Source organism: Oncorhynchus keta, chromosome 19, assembly GCF_023373465.1.
Source record: "Oncorhynchus keta strain PuntledgeMale-10-30-2019 chromosome 19, Oket_V2, whole genome shotgun sequence".
Lineage (NCBI taxonomy): Eukaryota > Metazoa > Chordata > Actinopteri > Salmoniformes > Salmonidae > Oncorhynchus > Oncorhynchus keta.
This window is the reverse complement of record NC_068439.1, coordinates 75,121,731-75,146,543: the sequence shown is the minus strand read 5'-3', so window position 1 is coordinate 75,146,543 and position 24,813 is coordinate 75,121,731. Positions and strand designations below refer to the sequence as shown.

The 24,813-nt window shown below is 45.9% G+C and overlaps 1 long non-coding RNA gene across 1 annotated transcript in view; it reads right to left on the bottom strand.

The window, feature by feature from the left end:
* The window catches only part of LOC127909637 (uncharacterized), a 41,860-nt gene extending 26,184 nt beyond the window's left edge, over positions 1-15,676 (bottom strand). Inside the window, exon 1 of the long non-coding RNA XR_008072235.1 lies at positions 15,536-15,676. This is a non-coding gene — a long non-coding RNA (uncharacterized LOC127909637). The remainder of the gene's footprint in view (positions 1-15,535) is intronic.
* Between the last annotated feature and the right edge of the window lie 9,137 nt (positions 15,677-24,813).

The window sequence follows — 24,813 nt, the reverse complement described above, 5'->3', positions numbered from 1 at the left end:
GAGAGACAGAGAGACAGAGAGACAGAGAGACAGAGAGACAGAGATACAGAGAGACAGAGAGACAGAGAGACAGAGAGAGACAGAGATACAGAGATACAGAGAGACAGAGATACAGAGAGACAGAGAGACAGAGAGACAGAGAGACAGAGAGACAGAGAGACAGAGAGACTTTGAGTTTTTAAGCTTTTAAATTTAACAATGTGGTTAGCTTTTTTTACAAGACCAACTGTGTTCTCAGCAAACAGCTAGCACTCGCCACAACGTAGAAAAATAATCTGTTAAGGCAATGCCATGTTCCAAACCCTTCCCTGTCCTGGCCCTGCAACACTATGTCACTGCAACAACGACGCCATGGCAAGTCTGAGTGACGTGTTGACGTTCATAGAGTTTTGCTGTTCTTTTTGGGAGGAGAGTGAGGTGCAGAATACAGAAAGAGGGTTTCCAGATGGGTCACATTCGAAGGAGCACTTATGGTCAAATTTGATATCTTTGATGGATGTAATACATACAAATGGATGTAAAGGTTTTGATGAGTGTGACGCCCCTGAGGGGGAAATTCCCACTGACAACTGAACAGATAGACCGGGACGAGTACGGGGACGAGTACAGGGACGAGTACAGGGACGAGTATAGGGACGAGTATGGGGACGAGTACAGGGACGAGTACGGGGACGAGTACAGGGACGAGTACGGGGACGAGTACGGGGACGAGTACGGGGACGAGTACAGGGACGAGTATAGGGACGAGTATGGGGACGAGTACAGGGACGAGTATAGGGACGAGTATGGGGACGAGTACAGGGACGAGTACGGGGACGAGTACAGGGACGAGTACAGGGACGAGTACGGGGACGAGTACAGGGACGAGTACAGGGACGAGTATAGGGACGAGTATGGGGACGAGTACAGGTGCGAGTACGGGGACGAGTACGGGAACGAGTACGGGGACGAGGGTGTGTGAAAGGGATGAGTACGGGGACGAGGGTGTGTGTGAAAGGGATGAGTACGGGGACGAGGGTGTGTGAAAGGGATGAGTATGGGGAAGAGGGTGTGTGAAAGGGATGAGTATGGGAGAGACCCACCCCTTCTTTCCCACCACCCTGCTGATTGAGATGTACCCCACATAGACAAAAAGACCTTCCTCCTCAGATCCTCTAGGGGGGTTTATCTCCCCCCACCCCTGCCTCTGGGGCACGCCAGCCTGTGTCAAGAGCCTGCTGGGAAGAAGGCATGTTGGGGGGTGGGGGACTTGACGTGTCGCTGGCCAGGGTCTAAAGGAATTGGGGGGAGTGCGGGGGTACCGTTTTGTGCCAGGGTTGACTGGTTGCCGGGATACGGGCAGAGGGAAAAGGCATGAAGAGGCATGGATGCACGACAGTCTCTCCTCTCTGTCTCTCTTTTTGTTGTGGATTGTGACGAAGACAAAGATGGAAGGATGGAGGAACGGCGCCCGTAGGGATGCCCCGATGCCCCGATGCCCCGTGGTTCTGGTGTCTTCACCGCTGAACCTTTGATGATGTACACACACTGGTAAAAGTCACACACACACACTATCCCCCTGAAACACACACATACTACCCCCCCACACACACACTCACACACACGGACACACACACACTATCCCCCCCTGAAACACACACACACACACACATGTACCCGCCCTCCCGTCCCCCAAAACACACACATTCATCATCATCAGCATTATCAACGCTGCCCCTTTAATGATACAGCAGGGCGGCAGGTGGTTAGTGGGTAGAGCATTGGACTAGTAACCGAAAAGTTGCTCGATCAAATCCCAAAGCTGACAAGGTAAAAATCTGTCGTTCTGCCCCTGAACAAGGCAGTTAACCCACTGTTCCTAGGCTGTCGTTCTGCCCCTGAACAAGGCAGTTAATCCACTGTTCCTAGGCCGTCATTGTAAATAAGAATTTGTTCTTAACTGACTTGCCTAGTAAAATAAAGATAAAATACAGAGCAACTCTTTAACCATGATGAAGACCAAACTTATTCAATAATATTGGGCAATTCAGTTTTTTCTGCTGCCTTTGTGATGGACTAACCACAATAGTTTGAGGAAATGACCCCCTACCCGACAGTTTGATTGTGTGTTATAAGGTACATTACAGTATGTGAGTGATTAGTAATGGTAACAGCTAGTTTAGATTAGGCCCATGTCAGGGGGAATCAAGGGATAGAATGGTTACTGTGTGATGTTGCGTTGTGTTGTGTGTGTGTGTGTGTGTGTGTGTGTGTGTGTGTGTGTGTGTGTGTGTGTGTGTGTGTGTGTGTGTGTGTGTGTGTGTGTGTGTGTGTGTGTGTGTGTGTGTGTGTGTGTGTGTGTGTGTGTGTGTGTGTGTGTATGTGCACTTGAAGTGCTCTGGCATCCATTTCTTATGATTTAGTACTGATGACTGAGCTCTAATGAGCTCAGATAAGATAAATAGATGGATAGATAAGTACTCTTCAACTCTGATCAAACGAACCAGCAATAGAACAAAGATTGTTCATCATCTCACTTCCCTCTGTCTCTCTTTCCGTCTCATCGTTTGAATAACCCTCCAACACTCGCATTCAGCATTATTCATAAACCCACAATTTCCAGTGTCATAGTCTGCGGGTCTGAACAGATTAAAGGGAGGATGAGAGAGAGAGAGAGAGAGAGAGAGAGAGAGAGAGAGAGAGAGAGAGAGAGAGAGAGAGAGAGAGAGAGAGAGAGAGAGAGAGAGAGAGAGGGTAGAAATAATGAGGATTTGTTTTCGATTCATGTGGAACTTTTAAAGAGGCCTCCGCTCTCCCAGGTAGGAAACATTATACCTGTGCGTATGTTTAGAGTGACACATGGCGAGTTGAAAGGAAAAGAGAGACAGACAATCATGTTAGAAACAGATCATTGGCCAGCATGGCGTTTATGATGTGGCTGTCAATAGACAAGAGTTAAAACAACAACAACAAAAATTAAATGAGTGCCTAGCGCTGTCCTCGGAGCCGGAGCTCGTCTCTTACAAGTGGCAAGCATGCCACGAGCCTAATTAAAGCGCTCACCGTTGCCCCTACTGGCCTGCAGTAGTGGGGGGCACGGGGGGGCAGAAGGGGTATAGGTCTGATCCACGTGATTTGTTGTACTAAAAAGAGGAGAGGACCTACAACGGAGCTCTTGGGGACTGTGCCACCTGGTAGGGTTTCTCAAGTCTTTTGGTGTAGGGTGAAGATGCTGATCTGGGGTCACACTCTTGTGGGAGCAGTGCATGCTGCCTCTCTTTAAGGCATGACATTGGAGCAGTGCATGCTGCCTCTCTTTAAGGCATGGCATTGGAGCAGTGCATGCTGCCTCTCTTTAAGGCATGACATTGGAGCAGTGCATGCTGCCTCTCTTTAAGGCATGACATTGGAGCAGTGCATGCTGCCTCTCTTTAAGGCATGACATTGGAGCAGTGCATGCTGCCTCTCTTTAAGGCATGACATTGCTGAGATTGCATGGAGGTGGTGTTCCGCCAAGTGTTTACATGTTAAATGACACGAAAAGTCATTCCATGAATTATAAACAAGGGGTCTGGTGAAGATCTCAGAGAGAAGGAATTCTGTCTTAGAATTCATACACATTCCGTTGTTCTAAGAATAAGCACTGATATTGCAAATGGTGGCTATTTTGATTAAAGGTTTTACTTGCAATGATTGTGATGTGTGGTTGTTTTACCTAGAGTACTTTAATAATGGAATACAGTAAAAGTATAGATAAGAGTGTCTGTTCAAATCCAAATGTAACTAAAAATAACACTTGGTTGAAATGTTACACTTCTAAGCGTGTTCGTGAATTTGTGATTTTGAATATTTATAAAATTTGGTTTAGTCATTAGGGGATGGTGTGTGATCATGGTGTGCTGTGTGTGTGTGTTGTGTGTGTTGTGTGTGTGTGTTGTGTGCGTGTGTGTGTGTTGTGTGTGTGTGTGTGTGTGTGTGTGTGTGTGTGTGTGTGTGTGTGTGTGTGTGTGTGTGTGTGTGTGTGTGTGTGTGTGTGTGTGTGTGTGTGTGTGTGTGTGTGTGTGTGTTGTGCGTGTGTGTGTGTGTGTTGTATGTGTGTGTGTGTGTATGCATGTGTTGTATGTGTGCATGTCCATGTACGTGTGTGTTCTCGTTCCGTCAAGGTTGTTACATCTCATTTGCATATCAAGACAAATGACTGGCATTCATTCGCAGCGAGTGAAGCGAGACCACTCAAATCCATGGCTCAAAAGGAGGAAGGAAAGGGGGAATGAAGGGAGGGAAGGAAAGGGGGAGGAAGGGATGTGCCCTAAGTACTTCAAATATGACATATATGTATATATATATATATGATCAGTGATCACACTCCTACTATAGCAACCTGTGTGTGTGTGTTTGTGTGTGTGTGTGTGTGTGTGTGTGTGTGTGTGTGTGTGTGTGTGTGTGTGTGTGTGTGTGTGTGTGTGTGTAACCCTGTGTGTGTGTGTGTGCCACATGTGTGTGTGTGTGCACTCAGCCACATACCCCCCTAACCACTCAGCCACATACCCCTCCCTAACCACTCAGCCACATACCCCCTCCCCACAACCACTCAGCCTAACCATCAGCCACATCCCTCCCTTAACCACTCAGCCACATACCCCTCCATAACCACTCAGCCACATACCCCTCCCTAACCACTCAGCCCATATACCCTCCCTAACCACTCAGCCACATACCCCTCCCTAACCACTCAGCCACATACCCCTCCCTAACCACTCAGCCACATACCCCTCCCTAACCACTCAGCCACATACCCCTCCCTAACCACTCAGCCACATACCCCTCCCTAACCACTCAGCCACATACCCCCCTAACCACTCAGCCACAACCTAACCACTCAGCCCATCAGCCCCCCCTAACCACTCAGCCACATACCCCTCCATAACCACTCAGCCACATACCCCTCCCTAACCACTCAGCCACATACCCCTCCCTAACCACTCAGCCACATATCCCTCCCTAACCCTCCCTAACCACTCAGCCACATACCCCTCCCTAACCACCAGCCACATACCCCTCCCTAACCACTCAGCCCACCCTCCATAACCACTCAGCCCTACCCCTCCCTAACCACTCAGCCACATACCCCTCCCTAACCACTCAGCCACATACCCCTCCCTAACCACTCAGCCACATACCCCTCCTTAACCACTCAGCCACATACCCCCCTAACATACACCCCCCCTAACCACTCAGCCACATATAACCACTCAGCCCTCCTTAACCACTCAGCCACATACCCCTCCCTAACCACTCAGCCACATACCCCTCCCTTAACCACTCAGCCACATACCCCTCCCTAACCACTCAGCCACATACCCCTCCCTAACCACTCAGCCACATACCCCTCCCTAACCACTCAGCCACATACCCCTCCCTAACCACTCAGCCACATACCCCTCCTTAACCACTCAGCCACATACCCCTCCTTAACCACTCAGCCACATACCCCTCCTTAACCACTCAGCCACATACCCCTCCTTAACCACTCAGCCACATACCTAACCACTCAGCCACATACCCCTCCCTAACCACTCAGCCACATACCCCTCCCTAACCACTCAGCCACATACCCCTCCTTAACCACTCAGCCACATACCCCTCCCTAACCACTCAGCCACATACCCCTCCCTAACCACTCAGCCACATACCCCTCCCTAACCACTCAGCCACATACCCCTCCCTAACCACTCAGCCACATACCCCTCCTTAACCACTCAGCCACATACCCCTCCCTAACCACTCAGCCACATACCCCTCCCTAACCACTCAGCCACATACCCCTCCCTTACCACTCAGCCATATACCCCTGCTTAACCACTCAGCCACATACCCCTCCCCAATCACTCACTCCAGTGCAACAACCCATTCCTCACCCCTTTTGCATTTTGTAACACACTTACATTCTAGAGAACATAACCTTCCTAGTCTACTTAACTTCTCCCCTCACCCCTCCACCCCTCCACCCCTCCACCCCAATAACCTTTTCCCCGCCGCTTCTACTTCTGTCTCCTCTCCCCCTGATGGGAGTCATACAATAACTATCATGCATGCAATTATTCAGGGTGGGGGGTGGGGATTGCCCCCATGACAAAGGATGAAAGTGTCCTGTATGGTAATGGTGGTAATGGTGGTGTGAAAACCTCGGCATCACTCTTTCAGGGTCGGGATAAGAAGACCCAGCAGGCATTTCTTCACACTAACAGGCACAACCTCTGTACCCCAGCACAAAAGACATCACTTCAGGATGCGCGCCCAGTGTGGGAGCCAGAGGGGGGAGGGAGCACTAGGGGCGCCAGAGGGGGGAGGGAGCACTAGGGGAGCCAGAGGGGGGAGGGAGCACTAGGAGAGCCAGAGGGGGGAGGGAGCACTAGGGGAGCCAGAGGGGGGAGGGAGCACTAGGGGAGCCAGAGGGGGGAGGGAGCACTAGGAGAGCCAGAGGGGGAGGGAGCACTAGGAGAGCCATAGGGGGGAGGGAGCACCAGGAGAGCCAGAGGGGGAGGGAGCACTAGGGGAGCCAGAGGGGGGAGGGAGCACCAGGAGAGCCAGAGGGGGGAGGGAGCACCAGGAGAGCCAGAAGGGGGAGGGAGCACTAGGGAGCCAGAGGGGGGAGGGAGCACCAGGAGAGCCAGAGGGGGGAGGGAGCACCAGGAGAGCCAGAGGGGGGAGGGAGCACTAGGGGAGCCAGAGGGGGAGGGAGCACCAGGAGAGCCAGAGGGGGGAGGGAGCACTAGGAGAGCCATAGGGGGGAGGGAGCACCAGGAGAGCCAGAGGGGGAGGGATCACTAGGGAGCCAGAGGGGGAGGGAGCACCAGGAGAGCCAGAGGGGGGAGGGAGCACCAGGAGAGCCAGAGGGGGGAGGGAGCACCAGGAGAGCCAGAGGGGGGAGGGAGCCAGAGGGGGGAGGGAGCACCAGGAGAGCCAGAGGGGGAGGGAGCACTAGGAGAGCCAGAGGGGGGTAAGGAGCACTAGGGGAGCCAGAGGGGGGAGAGAGCACTAGGAGAGCCAGGGGGAGGGAGCACTGGGAGAGCCAGAGGGGGGAGGGAGCACTGGGAGAGCCAGAGGGGGGAGGGAGCACTAGGGGAGCCAGAGGGGGGAGGGAGCACTAGGAGAGCCAGAGGGGGGAGGGAGCACTAGGGGAGCCAGAGGGGGAGGGAGCACTAGGAGAGCCAGAGGGGGGAGGGAGCACTGGGAGAGCCAGAGGGGGGAGAGAGCACTAGGAGAGCCAGAGGGGGGAAGGAGCACTAGGAGAGCCAGAGGGGGGAGGGAGCACTAGGGGAGCCAGAGGGGGGAGAGAGCACTAGGAGAGCCAGAGGGGGAAGGAGCACTAGGAGAGCCAGAGGGGGGAAGGAGCACTAGGAGAGCCAGAGGGTGGAAGGAGCACTAGGGGAGCCAGAGGGGGGAGAGAGCACTAGGAAAGCCAGGGGGAGGGAGCACTGGGAGAGCCAGAGGGGGGAAGGAGCACTAGGAGAGCCAGAGGGGGAGGGATCACTGGGAGAGCCAGAGGGGGAGGGAGCACTAGGAGAGCCACAGGGGGCGGGAGCACTAGGAGAGCCAGAGGGGGGAGGGAGCACTAGGAGAGCCAGAGGGGGGAGGGTGCACCAGGAGAGCCAGAGGGGGGAGGGAGCACCAGGAGAGCCAGAGGGGGGAGGGAGCACTAGGAGAGCCAGAGGGGGGAGGGAGCACTAGGAGAGCCAGAGGGGAGGGGGGGGCACTGGGAGAGCCAGAGGGGGAGAGAGCACTAGGAGAGCCAGAGGGGGAAGGAGCACTAGGAGAGCCAGAGGGGGGAAGGAGCACTAGGAGAGCCAGAGGGGGGAAGGAGCACTAGGAGAGCCAGAGGGGGGAAGGAGCACTAGGAGAGCCAGAGGGGGGAAGGAGCACTAGGGGAGCCATAAGGGGGAGAGAGCACTAGGAGAGCCAGAGGGGGGAGGGAGCACTGGGAGAGCCAGAGGGGGGAGGGAGCACTGGGAGAGCCAGAGGGGGGAGAGAGCACTATGAGAGCCAGAGGGGGGAAGGAGCACTAGGGGAGCCAGAGGGGGGAGAGAGCACTAGGAGAGCCAGAGGGGGAGGGAGCACAGGGAGAGCCAGAGGGGGGAGGGAGCACTAGGAGAGCCACAGGGGGGAGGGAGCACTAGGAGAGCCAGAGGGGGGAGGGAGCACTAGGAGAGCCAGAGGGGGGAGGGTGCACCAGGAGAGCCAGAGGGGGGAGGGAGCACCAGGAGAGCCAGAGGGGGGAGGGAGCACCAGGAGAGCCAGAGGGGGGAGGGAGCACTAGGAGAGCCAGAGGGGGGAGGGAGCACTAGGAGAGCCAGAGGGGGGAGGGAGCACTAGGAGAGCCAACTGATGCTAGCCATTTGAGGAAACAAGAGGAAGAGGAGGAGTAGGAGGAAGAAAGGAGAAAGGGAGAACAAAGTGTGACTGAAAGCATGAAAAGAGATAAGAGGAGAAGATTTTGTGTTTCTGTTTAGCAGAAGGCTAAACTTTGTGAAAAAGTTCAAAGAGCAGGTATGTGTGGTACCAGACCATAACAGGTTTCTTTTTCTCTCTCTCTCTCTCTCTCTCTCTCTCTCTCTCTCTCTCTCTCTCTCTCTCTCTCTCTCTCTCTCCCTGCTTGGAGATAGGAAGCAGGATTAACTTGTCTTTTAGAAACATGTTTAACTACCCTTCATGTGTGTGAGTGTGCACATGTGGGTGCGTGTCTGTGTCTGCCTTAATGGATGATCTTCCTTTGAGGCCCAGTGAAGCTTACTGTCTGTGTTTTCCCATAAGACTGGCCCCATAAACCCCCATAGCCCATGGCTTTATTCCCCAGGTCGTTGCTGTAAGTGAGAATGTGTTCTCAGTCAAATTACCTGGTGAAATAAAAAAATTAAAATGTCAAACCAGTTATTGAGCATTGGTGGACTACACCCTGACATGCATACGCACACATACACGTACAAAACCATCAGCATGTGTATACATTATAGCATATTCCATATTGTGAGAGACATATAGAGAAATTAAAGCAAAGTTACAAAGGCAATAGAGGATGGTTTGGTGGTTACAGTAAAGGGAAATAGAGGAGGGTTTGGTGGTTACAGTAAAGGGAATAGAGGAGGGTTTGGTGGTTACAGTAAAGGGAATAGAGGAGGGTTTGGTGGTTACAGTAAAGGGAATAGAGGGTGGTTTGGTGGTTACAGTAAAGGGAATAGAGGATGGTTTGGTGGTTACAGTAAAGGGAATAGAGGATGGTTTGGTGGTTACAGTAAAGGGAATAGAGGATGGTTTGGTGGTTACAGTAAAGGGAATAGAGGATGGTTTGGTGGTTACAGTAAAGGGAATAGAGGATGGTTTGGTGGTTACAGTAAAGGGAATAGAGGATGGTTTGGTGGTTACAGTAAAGGGAATAGAGGATGGTTTGCCTTGCCTGGTTACAGTAAAGGGAATAGAGGGATGGTTTGGCTTCAATGCCATACAGCACTCCTTCCGTGGCCTGGTTACAGTAATCGCTGCCTGGGAATAGAGGATGGTTTGTGTGGTTACAGTCAAAAGGGAATAGAGGATGGTTTGGTGGTTACAGTAAAGGGCCAATAGAGGATGGTTTGGTGGTTACAGTAAAGGGAATAGAGGAGGGTTTGGTGGTTACAGTAAAGGGAATAGAGGATGGTTTGGTGGTTACAGTAAAGGGAATACAGGATGGTTTGGTGGTTACAGTAAAGGGAATAGAGGATGGTTTGGTGGTTACAGTAAAGAGAATAGAGGATGCCTCAGACTATCCTACCGACTCGACTCGCGATGTCATCTACAAAAGTCTACTCAGCAAACTGTGCAGTCTATCACAGTGCTTTTGTCACTAAAGCACCTTAGTGCTCTAGTCGGCTGGGTTTGGTGGTTACAGTAAAGGGAATAGAGGGTGGTTTGGTGGTTACAGTAAAGGGAATAGAGGGTGGTTTGGTGGTTACAGTAAAGGGAATAGAGGATGTTTGGTAGTTACAGTAAATTAATTTGGGGGGAAAGGAGGGTGAGAGTGAGAGCTGAATGGGGGTTCGTGAAAAAAGGTCCATAGGGGCTGGATATTGAGGGAATTGGAGGCCTCTCCTATGTCCTTTTTTCGGTTCCGTTGATCAGAGGAAAGGTAGGAGGGACCTTGGTGTACCGGCAGGGATGGAGGAGTGGGCGGTCAGGGGGTATAGGATGAGGGGTGATACTTTGGTTCTGGTTTAATCCATCCTTAATGCCCCCCCCCCCTCCTTGTCCTCCTCTCTCTTTCCACCCCTCTATCCCCAACCTCCAGCCATCACCAAACAAAGTCCCCTAACCCATGCACACACACACACACACACACACACGCGCACACACACACACACACACACACACACACACACACACACACACACACACACACACACACACACACACACACACACACACACACACACACACACACACACACACAGAGAGAGAGAGAGAAATGGACACACACAAGGGAGATCACTCTAGTTTGAAGTCAAAGTTAGCTGTCCATCCAGGTCTCAAGAATGTCTAGTATTGCCTTCAAAAAACAACTGCTGACAGAAACGATGAGCGTTTCAAATAGGCCGCTGAGTTTCTAGGGCTTTGTGGGCGGGCCAGTGTATGGGCATAAAAGATGAGCTATTTCTATTTTGGGGAAGTGGGCCCCTTGGAGATTTCACTAAATGTGTAGAATAGCAGCGTAAAACAGATTTTTTTTTTATAACAAAATATGGTTTTTCAATAACAAAAAATGTCCCCCGTTCCGACGGTCGGTGCTCTGGGCCCCGTATACGGGTTGAAAATGGAAAATGTTGTCATTGATAAGCACCTAAATTGGAACCCAGCGGCTGTACAGTAACATGACTTCAGAGCTCAGGTTCTCCGGTTCACAACTCTGTATGGGTTTTGACTGACAGCTGTTCTGAACAAGAAGATGCCCCATCCCTCCCACTAATTGGGCCGGTGTGTTGTTGTCTAAGTGAGGGAAATCAATATAATCGAGAGGACTTGATGTGCTCTGAAAGATGAGACATTGAGCATTATAATAAATAATAATAAGTTATATAAATAGAAAAACATTATTAGACCACTTTGATGTCATATAAGCAAACCACACACCCAAACTATGCACTTCACATTTCCATATTTGAAAACTCAGGTCATTTACAATGTCGAAGTTTATGATCGCTTTGTTTGAACCACAGTTACAAAGATGACGTTATATCCTAGGTTTTCCAGAGCAGAATGAGACTACGTTTGTCATATTGTGAAGAAAATTTGCAGAGGAACACGCATATGAATGCACTCATGACTCCCTTCTATGGGCAGCAAAATTACAATCTGTCTGTCTGTTTGTCTGTCTAAATTTGGATTTGATCATTTAGCTAGTCATGTTGGTAATAGAAAGCTTTCAAATGATGCCCACCTGACCCAGATTGCATAAACAACAGTAAGTGTTGCTTGCTTTATTTCCTCAATGGCAAAGCTGAGAGCCATTTAAAATAAATAAACGTTTAGTCATAAAATGCATTAAAATGACTTAGGAACTGTGGACCACTTGGAGACACCAATCAGACCTCTCACTAAAAACCCTGTAGTCTTTTTTTTCTCCAAAGAATATTCCTATCATGTTACTGAATGTATCCAGAGTATTTTCACATTTAGTTATTGTCAAATGTTGTGAAAAGTACAATAAATGTAAAATGTACATAAAATAAACAGTGTAATTTTTGGATTCTGTCTCGTGTCAGGTGAACCGTCGTGTCCTCACATTTGGTCTGATTATTGCAGTGTTCTCATTTAGTTGCTACCATGTTCATATGCTTTTTATAGTTATTCTGTTAGAAACATTTTTGCCCGCTCCATATAAGCCATTTTCCATCAGTGTAAGGGGTTAAGCCTTTTCCCAAACTTTACCACTCTAATTTCATTCCTAAACGTAACCCAAACCGTAACCCTTTACTTTATGAGATGTAAAACCCCCAGCCCTATGTTTTTGGTTTCACTTTTGTGGAGTTAGGTAACAATGTCTCAACTTTAACATAAAAAATACCCACCTTGGCATCACTCATAGATGTTTGGAAAACGTCAAATTTCGAAGTCAAACTGTGATACCTTGTTGCACATGCACACACATGACATGCACGATTGCGGACACACACACACACTGTCCACAAGTTATTCTATCTGGCAATAATATACAGAGAAAGGGAAGGGGAGGGAGGGAGTGCTGAGAGGGAGAGAAAGAGATGGAGAATTTCAAAGGAAAACAAGGCTTTTAACCTATCTGGGCCTTGTAAAAAATTGCTTTGATTGACAGTAGCTAGTAGTGCACTAATATTCACTGGAATCAGTTTAAGATGGGGGGGGGGTATTTAGGTACTGGATATGGTAGTGATGGGCTTTGTCCCAAATGGGTTTTTATAAGTGATATTTCACAGACGTGCATGCGCTCAAACACACATGCACACACACACGCACACGCACACACACACACACACACACACACACACACACACACACACACACACACACACACACACACACACACACACACACACACACACAGCAGTGCGCAGCTGAACGCTGTATGCTGGAGACATTTGGTTTGTTGTTTTTGTTGTTTTCTCCTAAATATAACCAATGTTCATTAGATAGACTGTACCAGTAAAACTAAATATAACCAATGTTCAGATAGACAGTACCTGTTCATTAACAGTACCTGTTTTCTCCTAAATATAACCAATTTTTTTCCTAAATATATGCTAGATAGACAGTACCAGTAAAATTTGTTGTTTGTTGTACCAGTTTTGTTGTTTTCTCCTAAATATAACCAATGTTCATTAGATAGACAGTACCAGTAAAAGGTTTGTTGTTTTCTCCTAAATATAACCAATGTTCATTAGATAGCCAGTACCAGTAAAAGGTTTGTTGTTTTTGTTGTTTTCTTCTAAATATAACCAATGTTCATTAGATAGACAGTACCAGTAAAAGGTTTGTTGTTTTCTCCTAAATATAACCAATGTTCATTAGATAGACAGTACCAGTAAAAGGTTTGTTGTTTTCTCCTAAATATAACCAATGTTCATTAGATAGACAGTACCAGTAAAAGGTTTGTTGTTTTCTCCTAAATATAACCAATGTTCATTAGATAGCCAGTACCAGTAAAAGGTTTGTTGTTTTTGTTGTTTTCTTCTAAATATAACCAATGTTCATTAGATAGACAGTACCAGTAAAAGGTTTGTTGTTTTCTTCTAAATATAAATATAACCAATGTTCAATGTTCATTAGATAGACAGTACCAGTAAAAGGTTTGTTGTTTTCTCCTAAATATAACCAATGTTCATTAGATAGACAGTACCAGTAAAAGGTTTGTTGTTTTCTCCTAAATATAACCAATGTTCATTAGATAGACAGTACCAGTAAAAGGTTTGTTGTTTTCTCCTAAATATAACCAATGTTCATTAGATAGACAGTACCAGTAAAAGGTTTGTTGTTTTCTCCTAAATATAACCAATGTTCATTAGATAGACAGTACCAGTAAAAGGTTTGTTGTTTTCTCCTAAATATAACCAATGTTCATTAGATAGACAGTACCAGTAAAAGGTTTGTTGTTTTCTCCTAAATATAACCAATGTTCATTAGATAGACAGTACCAGTAAAAGGTTTGTTGTTTTCTCCTAAATATAACCAATGTTCATTAGATAGACAGTACCAGTAAAAGGTTTGTTGTTTTTGTTGTTTTCTTCTAAATATAACCAATGTTCATTAGATAGACAGTACCAGTAAAAGGTTTGTTGTTTTCTCCTAAATATAACCAATGTTCATTAGATAGACAGTACCAGTAAAAGGTTTGGATACACCTTTCCTACGTTTTGTTATTTTCTACATGTAGAATCATAGTGAAGAAATCAAAACTATGAAACAACACATATGGAATCATGTAGTAACCAAAAAAGTGTTCAACTCTCTGTTGGGGTAGCCGGGACGCTTGCATCCCACATGGCCAATAACCAGGGAAAATACAGAGCGCCAAATTCAAATATATTTCTATAAAAAAAAAGAAAATCATTCAATTACACATGCAAGATAGCAAATTAAAGTTACACTCGTTGTGAATCCAGCCAACATGTCAGATTTCAAAAAGGCTCTTTGGCAAAAGCATAAGATGCTATTATCTGATGATAGCACAACAGTAAACAATGAGAGTAGCATGTTTAAACTCTGCAGGCGTGACACAAAACGCAGAAATAAAATATAAATCATGCCTTACCTTTGACGAGCTTCTTTTGTTGGCACTCCTATATGTCCCATAAACATCACAAATGGTCATTTTGTTCAATTAATTCCGTCGATATAGATCCAAAATGTCCATTTATTTGGCACGTTTGATCCAGAAAAACACAGCTTCCAATTTACGCAACGTCGCTACAAAATATCTCAAAAGTTACCTGTAAACTTTGCCAAAACATTTCAAACTACTTTTTGTAATACATCTTTAGGTATTTCTAAACGTACATAATCAATCTAATTCTTATTTACAATGATGGTCTACTCCGGCCAAACCCAGATGACGCTGGGCCAATTGTGCGCTACCCTATGGGACTCCCAATCACGGCCGGATGTGATGAAGCCTGGATTCGAACCAGGTACTGTAGTGACGCCTCTTGCACTGAGATGCAGTGCCTTAGAATGCTGTGCCACTCAGGATAAAAGCCAGTGTGTCTATGTAGTATGCGGATGACTCAACACTAAACACGTCAGCTACTACAGTGAGTGAAATCACTGCAACACTTAACAAAGAGCTGAAGTTAGTTTCAGAATGGGTGGCAAGGAATACTTTTGCATTATATTTTAAAAATAAAAGCATTGTGTTTAGGACAAATCATTCACTAAAACCTCAACTAAATCTTGAACTAAATAATGTAGAAATTGAGGTGTCTAAACTGCTTGGAGTAACTCTGAATTGTAAAACTGTCATGGTCAAAACATACAACTGTAGCTAAGATGGGGAGAAGTCTGTCCATAATAAAGCACTGCTCTGCCTTTTTAACAACACTAAAAACAGGCCCTAGTTTTGTTGTACCTGGACTACTGTTCAGTTGTGTGGTCAGTTGCCACAAAGAGGGACCTCGGAAAATTACAATTGGCTCAGAACAGAGAAGCACGACTGGCCCTTAAATGTACACGGAGAGCTAACATTAATAATATGCATGTCAATCTCTCATGGCTCAAGGTACAGGAGAGATTGACATTATCACTCAACTTGTTTTTTGCAAGAAGTGTTGACATGCTGAATGCTCCGAGGTGTCTGATTAATAATAGCACACAGCTCAGACACCCATGTATTCCCCACAGTACATGCTACCAGAGGTCTCTTCACAATCCCCAAGTCAAGAACAGACTATGGGAGGCACTGTCAAGTGTGCACCCTCTCCAGCCTCTAGGTCACCAGGCTGCTGATTATTGCTCACACCTGTCACCTTCGTTATGTGCATCAGCGCCTAATGACACTCACCTGGACTCCATCACCTCCTTCATTACCTGTCCTGTTTATGTCACTCCCTTTGTTTCTGTTTCTGTTTCATGTCTGTGCGTTGGTCGTGTTTCTTGTTTTGTAATTATGTTTTGTTTAAGTATTACACTTTTCACTCCCTGAACTTGCTTCCCGACTCCCAGCGCACCACACGGTACAGGCGTACAGTACCACCTAAATTTAGAACTAGGAATAGATAACCCTGACCAGTAAAAACAGGAACAGATATAGTCCTTGGTTCACTCCAGACCTGTCTGCCCTTGACCTGCACAAAAACATCCTGTGGCGTTCTGCATTAGCATTAAATAGCCCCCGTGATATGTAACTTTTCAGGGAAGGTAGGAACAAATATATACAGGCAGTTAGGAAAGCTAAGGCTAGCTTTTTCTAACAGAAATTTGCATCCTGTAGTAAAAACTCAAAAAAGTTCTGGGACAGTGTAAAGTCCATGGAGAATAAGAGCACCTCCTCCCAGCTGCCCACTGCACTGAGGCTAGGAAACACTGTTACCACTGATAAATCCACTATAATTGAGAATTTCAATAAGCATTTCTCTACGGATGAGCATGCTTTCCACCTGGCTACCCCTACTCTGGTCAACTGCCTGGCACCCTCCACAGCAAATCGCCAAAGCCCCCACCATTTCTCCTTCACCCAAATCCAGATAGCTGATGTTCTGAAAGACCTGCAAAATCTGGACCCCTACAAATCAGCTGGGCTAGACAATCTGGACCCTGTCTTTCTAAAATGATCTGCCGAAAATATTGCATCCCCAATTACTAGCCTGTTCAGCCTCTCTTTCATATTGTCTGAGATTCATAAAGATTGGAAAGCTGCCACGGTCATCCCTCTCTTCAACGGGGGTGACACTCTAGACCCAAACTGCTACAGACCTATATCTATCCTACCCTGTCTTTCTAAGGTCTTCGAAAGCCAAGTTAACAAACAGATTACCGACCATTTTGAATCCCACCGTACCTTCTATGCTATGCAATCTGGTTTCAGAGCTGGTCATGGGTCCACCTCAGCCACGCTCATGGTCCTAAACGACATCATAACCGCCATCGATAAGAGACATTACTGTGCAGCCATATTCATCGATCTGGCCAAGGCTTTTCGACTCCTTGGTTTCTTAAATGATTGCCTCGCCTGGTTTACCAACTACTTCTCTGATAGAGTTAAGTGTGTCAAATCAGAGGGCCTGTTGTCCGGACCTCTGGCAGTGTCTATGGGGGTGCCACAGGGTTCAATTCTCGGGCCAAATCTCTTCTCTGTATACATCAATGATGTCGCTCTTGCTGCTGGTGGTTCTCTGATCCACCTCGACACCATTCTGTATACTTCTGGCCCCTCTTTGGACACTGTGTTAACTAACCTCCATACAACTCTCCTTCCGTGGCCTCCAACTGCTCTTAATTGCAAGTAAAACTAAATGCATGCTATTCAATCGATCACTGTCCGCACCTGCCCGCCCGTCCAGCATCACTACTCTGGACAGCTCTGATATAAAATATGTAGAAAACTACAAATACCTAGGTGTCTGGTTAGACTGTTAACTCTCCTTCCAGACTCACATTAAGCATCTCCAATCCAAAATTAAATTGAGAATCAGCTATATCGCAACAAAGCATCTTTCACTCATGCTGCCAAATATACCCTCGTAAAACGGACCATCCTACCGATCCTCGACTTCTGCGATGTCATCTATAAAATAGCCTCCAACACTCTACTCAACAAATTGGATGCAGTCTATCACAGTGCCATCCGTTTTGTCACACTACCCACCACTGCGACCTGTACGTTCTCGTTGGTTGGCCCTCGCTTCATACTCGTCGTCAAACCCACTGGCTACAGGTTATCTACACGTCTCTGCTAGGTAAAGCCCCGCCTTATCTCAGCTCATAGGTCACCATAGCAGCACCCACTCATAGCACGAGCTCCAGCAGGTATATCTCACTGGTCACCCCCTAAGCCAATTCCTCCTTTGGTCACCTTTCCTTCCAGTTCTCTGCTGCCATTGATTGGAACGAACTGCAAAAATCACTGAAGCTAGAGACTCATATCTCCCTCACTAGCTTTAAGCACCAGCTGTCAGAGCAGCTCACAGATCACTGCACCTGTACATAGTCCATCTGTAAACAGCCCATCTATCTACCTCATCCCCATGCTATTGTGTACTTCGAATGAACAACACACAGCAACCTCAGAACTTCTGTAGGCAATACTTGTTTTGACAATGTTTATTTTTCACTAACGTATGTCATGATGCCTGTGTGGTGTACAACGCCAGGCTGTGCTAATTACAAAGAAACACAAAAATGAGTTATCAATCACAGTTCCATTCTGCCTAACAGAGATTTACCCCAATGCTGCCAGTGGTTTGTGGCTATGAAGAATGATGTGCCTTGCGGTGACCTTACGAAGATTATCAGAGGAATTTTCAGGCTGAACTGATGGGAAATACATTTCGACAACAGCTGAGAAGCAATACCATTGATTCCTTCACAACAAAACAGAAGATTCTCAATAAGAGGTAACCTAGCTAACTTGCTAGCCTAGCTGGACTAGCTAGATAAGTTAGCCAGCTAGCCTGTATTGAACTCTGAAAACCATCAGCTAAATCATATAGATAGTTATATTTTGGATACACACTGTCAATCAATTTTGCCTATGCCATGGTAGTCACTGCTAGACTGGTAGCTATCTTCAACAGAGTAAACATGTTTGTTAATTCTACCTTTTATTTGTATTTTTTACCCCTTTTTCTTCCCAATTGGTAGTTGCAGTCTTGTCCCATCACTGCAACTCCCGTACGGACTAGGGAAAGGCAAAGGTCGAGAGCCATGCGTCCTCCGAAACACGACCCTGCCAAGCCGTAGTTCTTGCTTAATAACCCGGAAGCTAGTCGCACCAATGTGTCAGAGGAAACACTGCACAACTGCTGACTGAAGTCAGCTTGCAGGTGCCCGGCCCGCCACAAGGAGTCCCTAGAGCGTAATGGGTCAAGGATATCCGGCCGGCTAAACCCTCCCCAAATACGGACGACGCTGGGCCAAATGTGTCTCCCAGTCACAGCCGGCTGTAATACAGCCTTTGATCGAACCCAGGGCTGTAGTGACGCCTCAAGCATTGCGATACAGTGCCTTAGCCTGCTGCACCACTCGCGAGGCCCTGTTCACTCTATTTTTGATTGACTTTAGCTAACATAAGCTAGCAATGTTAGCAAATAAGAGCTCAATTTGGTAGCCATCTACTCCACCCTATAGACCTGTCGATATAGCTAACTCAGTCTCTGTTTGTGTGTTGGTAACATTAGCAATGAAGATTGTGTCTCTGAATAATTATTGCTGCCAATTTACTTATGCTAGTTGTCTAACATCAAGCAGAGACTGTTTTGAAATGTCTGTGTTAGGTGTGCAAATCTAGCCTGTATAATAGACATCAATATAATCAGTGGGGTGGTTCAATTGTGTATTGTTGTGCATTTTGTTGAAGGTGGTACAGCATTTTATTCTGCCAACATGCGCCTCTAACCCCTAGCTCTCCACAAGATGAAAGTAAGTTGGCAAAAATACTTACAAGCTGACGGTTAAGGTAGTGACATTTACAGTAGGCATATGAAAATGAATTGGGTAGTGTTTGTATGGTTTGTGGTTGTGTTATGGGGTTACATGAGGTTAGATGTAATCTGAGGACTACAGAGAAACTTCCAGATCATGTAATATATATGTTCTAGCCCTCTTCTCTGTTTACCTTTTCTCTTTGTAAAACTCAGGTTATCTGGAGTCCTTCCACCGGCCCTGCTGAATAATACCCCAAAGCTGCTGCCTTTTGGGTACACGAGCATGAGGGAGCGGACACACCTTGCGGTTATGGAGCACAACAAGATTTTGGGACAGAAAGTAGCAAGTGTCACTGAAAAGTATAACATCAAGACTACAACAGTAAAGACACAACCACCTCCTCCTTCTCTCTGCAGATTCTCAAAACACAGTACAAAGACATGTCGACAAAAATCTACTGCAAAGGGCTACTATTGACAATAATGATCTGTCAAAGTCAATAGGCTAGGAGAAGTTTACAGATAGGACATTTAGATGAGGAGACGGGATTTGGTTGTGCTTAGACAGCCATTTCTCATCCGTCTCTCATACACAACAATTCACACTCTGTAAAACTGCACTCATAAGACTTCTCACACCTTCTTTAGCCCCCTGCCCATTCACTTTGTTGACTGATCGTTCCTCTCAAAAGCATCTCCCAACGTTCCTTGATTGTCCCTAAACAATACGCTAGCCTGTCCCATTCAGTTGACACCTTTACCAACAAAGGCGCGTTGCCCTACGTCTCTGCCACAAAAAGTGTAAATGCTAACACCACAACCATGTCCTTCCAGGAGACCTGCAGTACCAGTACATTTTCAGCAAGAGGACCAAACAGTTGGTGGGTAAGAAGCCCTACACCACTTTCGGTAGAGTCTTGTCCAGCTGGCTGTTCACCGCAGACAAGACAAGACCATTCGCTATAAGCACAAAGAGCCCACTAACACCATTGTCAGTGTACCAAAGCCTGATAAAGGACTATGGCTGCATTTACACAGGCAGTCCAGTTTTATATTTTTTTCACTAATTGATCTTTTGACCATTTAGATCCGTTCTGAAATAAATCTGATTGAGGCCAATTAATGGGAAAAAGGTCAGAATTGGACTGTAAACACAGCCAGTGTGGCTCAGCATAAGACCATGTAGAACAGGGGTCTCCAAAGCTGTTCCTGGAGAGCTACCTTCTTGTAGGTTTTCGCTTAAACCCCAGTTGAAACTAACCTGGTTCAGTTTATCAACCAGCTAATTATTAGAATCAGGTGTGCTAGATTAGGGATGGAGAAGAAAAAAATGACAGGACGTTAGCTCTTCAGGAACAGGGTTGGAGTGAAAACCTACGGGACCAATGGATGCTCCTCGTTAGAAACATTAAAAAAGTAATAATTTTTATATAAAACTATACTAAATATATTCATATGTCACCAGATAATTGATTAAAATGCAATGTTGTGCAATGAAGGTCTACAGTAACTTCAACAGCACTCTCTGGGGTGTGTCCTCCTCTGGCTATATTGACCTCAATACAAAACCTAGGAGGCTCGTAGGCCTCACCCCCTTCCATAGACATACAGTGGGGCAAAAAAGTATTTAGTCAGCCACCAATTGTGCAAGTTCTCCCACTTAAAAAGATGAGAGAGGCCTGTAATTTTCATCATAGGTACACTTCAACTATGACAGACAAAATCAGAAAATCACATTGTAGGATTTTTAATGGATTTATTTGCAAATTATGGTGGAAAATAAGTATTTGTACATGGTAATTATGACCACTTCCGGAGGACGTCCTCCAACCAATCAAAGCTTTTGCAGTATGAACTGACATGTTGTCCATCCAATCATAGAATTAGGATCAGAGAATGAACCTAGTGTGTTGTATTGAGAAGCTTGCTGACATTGTTGGACAGAGTTAAAAGTCAGCCTTGCTAACTTCACTAGCTAGCTAGCTACCAGTGCGAGTGTGCAGTTTTCTCCAATAGAATGGTAGAAGGGCCAACGCTGCCGAAAATGTTGTGGACTTCTTGTTGAAGAACCCCTTTCACTCTCTGGGGTACATGGAAAAGGTGCGAATTAAAAGCGAGAGTCGACCTCTGCCTGAGATCAGTTTCATGAGGAAGGATGAAAAGGTGAGGGCGTTCAATATCAACTGGTATCAATAGTATAGCTGGTTAACAGGGAGCCTTTCATCAAGCCGCCTGTATTGCTGGCCTTGCCTGCTTTTTGGGAAGTCTGAGCCCTGGTCGAAAGGTGGGTACAGTGACCTAAAGAACATTGATCGTTCAGCTAAACGGCAAAACAGTAGCAGGGAGCATATAAATACCCACATATTGAACTTTCCACTGTCTTTTCCGAATGATTTGAAAGCTTCCATCGCATCATCCATCCAAATGTAGATTAAAGAGAGAGGTTGACGCAGTGCATTTTTTCCCCGTGAGCTCAAGTAGGCTTTCCACTTTCCTCCGGTATTTATTTAGCAAAGATGATAACACATTATCACTCCGGCCAGACCCAATCAAAAACTCTACACCTAAACATTAGTAATCTGACACGCTGTATGGGATGAAAACGAGAGTATTTTTCAGTCTGATCAAATGTAGGTTACTAATAAGAGCAGTTGCATAACGTTGCAGCCTATGCGCCCTGTCCATCTGGTCAGGGTAAACTAATTGGTAACGTTATGTATTTATAGTCCATCTGGTCAGGGTAAAAATTGGTAACGTTATCTGTATGTAGTCCATATACAGGTATGTGTCAGGAGAAAATGTGAATGTGATCAAATGTAGTTTATATTCAAAATTGGGCAGGCTAGGCTGCATATACATTTTTAATATAAAATTATTAACTGGAATTATTCAGTCAACATAATAGTGATGACAGATGTGAGTAAATGTTTTGTAAAGCCTACAGTTGCATAGGCCTGTATGATGCAAACATGCATAAAGCAAGCTCAGCCCTGTGAGTTCTGTTGTCTATGTGTCTGGGTAGAGGAAATCCCCCTACTAATCCGGTCTAAATATAATTCATATGAACAAATATAAGGTAGCTGCAGTTTGACAGGGGTTTGATCCCCACAGGGCCAGGAGTTTTTGTCAGGAGTTTTTTAAAACCATGTGACCTGATTAGGAGAACTGGTCCCATCATAGCCCATATGAAACCTTTTAACAACTGATTAATCACTGTCATACCTTTATTTAGGACAAAACACACATCGCGACAAGAGAGACAACACAACACTACATAAAGAGAGACCTAAGGCAACAACATAGCATGGCAGCAACACATGACAACACAGCATGGTAGCAACACAACATGACAACAACATGGTAGAAACACAACATGGTAGCAGCACAAAACGGGGTACAAACATTATTGGGCACAGACAACAGCACAAAGGGCAAGAAGGTAGAGACAACAATACATCATGCAAAGCAGCCACGACTGTCACTAAGAGTGTCCAGTCTTTGAATGAAGAGATTGAGATAAAACTGTCCAGTTTGAGTGTTTGTTGCAGCTCGTTCCAGTCACTAACAGCAGCGAACTGAAAAGACGAGCGACCCAGGGATGTGTGTGCTTTGGGGACCTTTAACAGAATGTGACTGGCAGAACAGGTGTTGTATGTGGAGGATGAGGGCTGCAGTAGATATCTCAGATAGGGGGAAGTGAAGCCTAAGAGGGTTTTATAAATAAACATTAACCAGTGGGTCTTGCGACAAGTATACAGAGATGACCAGTTTACAGAGGAGTATAGAGTGCAGTGACGTGTCCTATAAGGAGCACTGGTGGCAAATCTGATGGCTAAATGGTAAAGAACATCTAGCCGCTCGAGAGCACCCTTACCTGTCGATCTATAAATGATGTCTCCGTAATCTAGCATGGGTAGGATGGTCATCTGAATCATGGTTAGTTTGGCAGCTGGGGTAAAAGAGGAGCGATTATGATAGAGGAAACCAAGTCTAGGTTTAACCTGCAGCTTTGATATGTGCTGAAAGAAGGACAATGTACCATCTAGCCATACTCCCAAGTACTTGTATGAGGTGACTACTTCAAGCTCTAAACCCTCAGAGATAGTAATCACAACTGTGGGGAGAGGGGCATTATTCTTACCAAACCACATTACCTTTGTTTTGGATGTGTTCAGAACAAGGTTAAGGGCAGAGAAAGATTGTTGGACACTAAGAAGGCTTTGTTGTAGCGCATTTAATACAAAATCCGGGGAGGGGCCAGCTGAGTATAAGACTGTATCATCTGCATATAAATGGATAAGAGAGCTTCCTACTGACTGAGCTATGTTGTGGATGTAAATTGAGAAGAGCGTGTGGCCTAGGTTTGAGTCTTGGTATATTCCCTCAGTGACAGGCAGTGGCTGAGACAGCAGATTGTCTGACTTTATACACTGCACTCTTCGAGAGAGGTAGTTAGCAAACCAGGCCAAAGACCCCTCAGAGACACCAATACAAGAATCCTTACTTTTTCCTGTGAGGGCCACATAACTTTTCCCTTCTCCCACAAGAATGGAATGGTCTAGGGGACTTAAAAAAATGTATTGTTTTATCAAAAAAGCTTTGGTCTGTATTGTATTCTTTGAAAGTCAATGAGACAAAAGCCTTTTCTTTGCAGCAATACAACATTGCTTAGAATCAAGGGAAATGTTGACATCATTGATGACCAAATTTAAGGTTGCAGTGATCAAAACATCCATAACCTGAGCAGAATGTTGACATCAGATTGACACATCCATACCAGAGAGAATACTACAGACAAAGCGAATACTATAGACATCCAGAAAGCAGTCAGTTGATTATTGACAAGTTTTTCCAACACTTTCGATAAACAGGGCTAAATAGAAATAGGCCTTTAACAGTTAGGATCAGCTTATAGGGTCCAGAGTTTTCCTAGTTAGGTTAACATGTAAGGAACAACTCCAGGCCCTAGGGGGTAAAAATTGCCACTCTGGGACCTATGGTGCCACCAGTCTGCTTGCAGTTGTCAGTTATCGTCAGGTATGTGAATGATCAGGAATTTATTAAGGAACATTTCTTGGGCTACTTTGATGTGTCAAGTGGGCGAGATGCGCAGTCTGTGTTTGACTTCATAGAGAAACTCGTTGTCCAAACCTACGATGGCGCAGCTGTAATGGAATGTATCTGCTATTTGTATTTACAGCTAAGTCTCCTCCTGTTGCCTGATTAAGAGGTGATGACTACTCCACTCCACTACCATTGGCAACTTTCTCCTGACATGAACTGAAGCCACGTCTCATGTGCCTGCTCATGCACTGGCACATTGAATGTTTCCTCTCCAAGCACTGTGAGCACCCCTATCAATTTTCTCTCATTACTTAATGTAGAGTCAATCACAAACACAATCACATTATTACACATCAATGATTTTACTCCATGCTTGGACTAACTCTTTCTTAGATCTTTTGTCTAACTGTGTAGTGCGTTGTGTGATTGCTTTTTCTCTTCACAGTCAAAGCCTGTCCTGCACTGGTCCAGCCTCTGAACACCTCAACTCATGCTTCATATCCTCATTCAATCACTGCTGTGAACCCTTTCCAGCATGGTGTAAGTAGTGCTCTCATTCCCCTTCCCAATAATATTGTACTATGTCTTCATTAAATGCTTTAGGTTAAAATAATTAGTCTTTGTTGATTTTTGA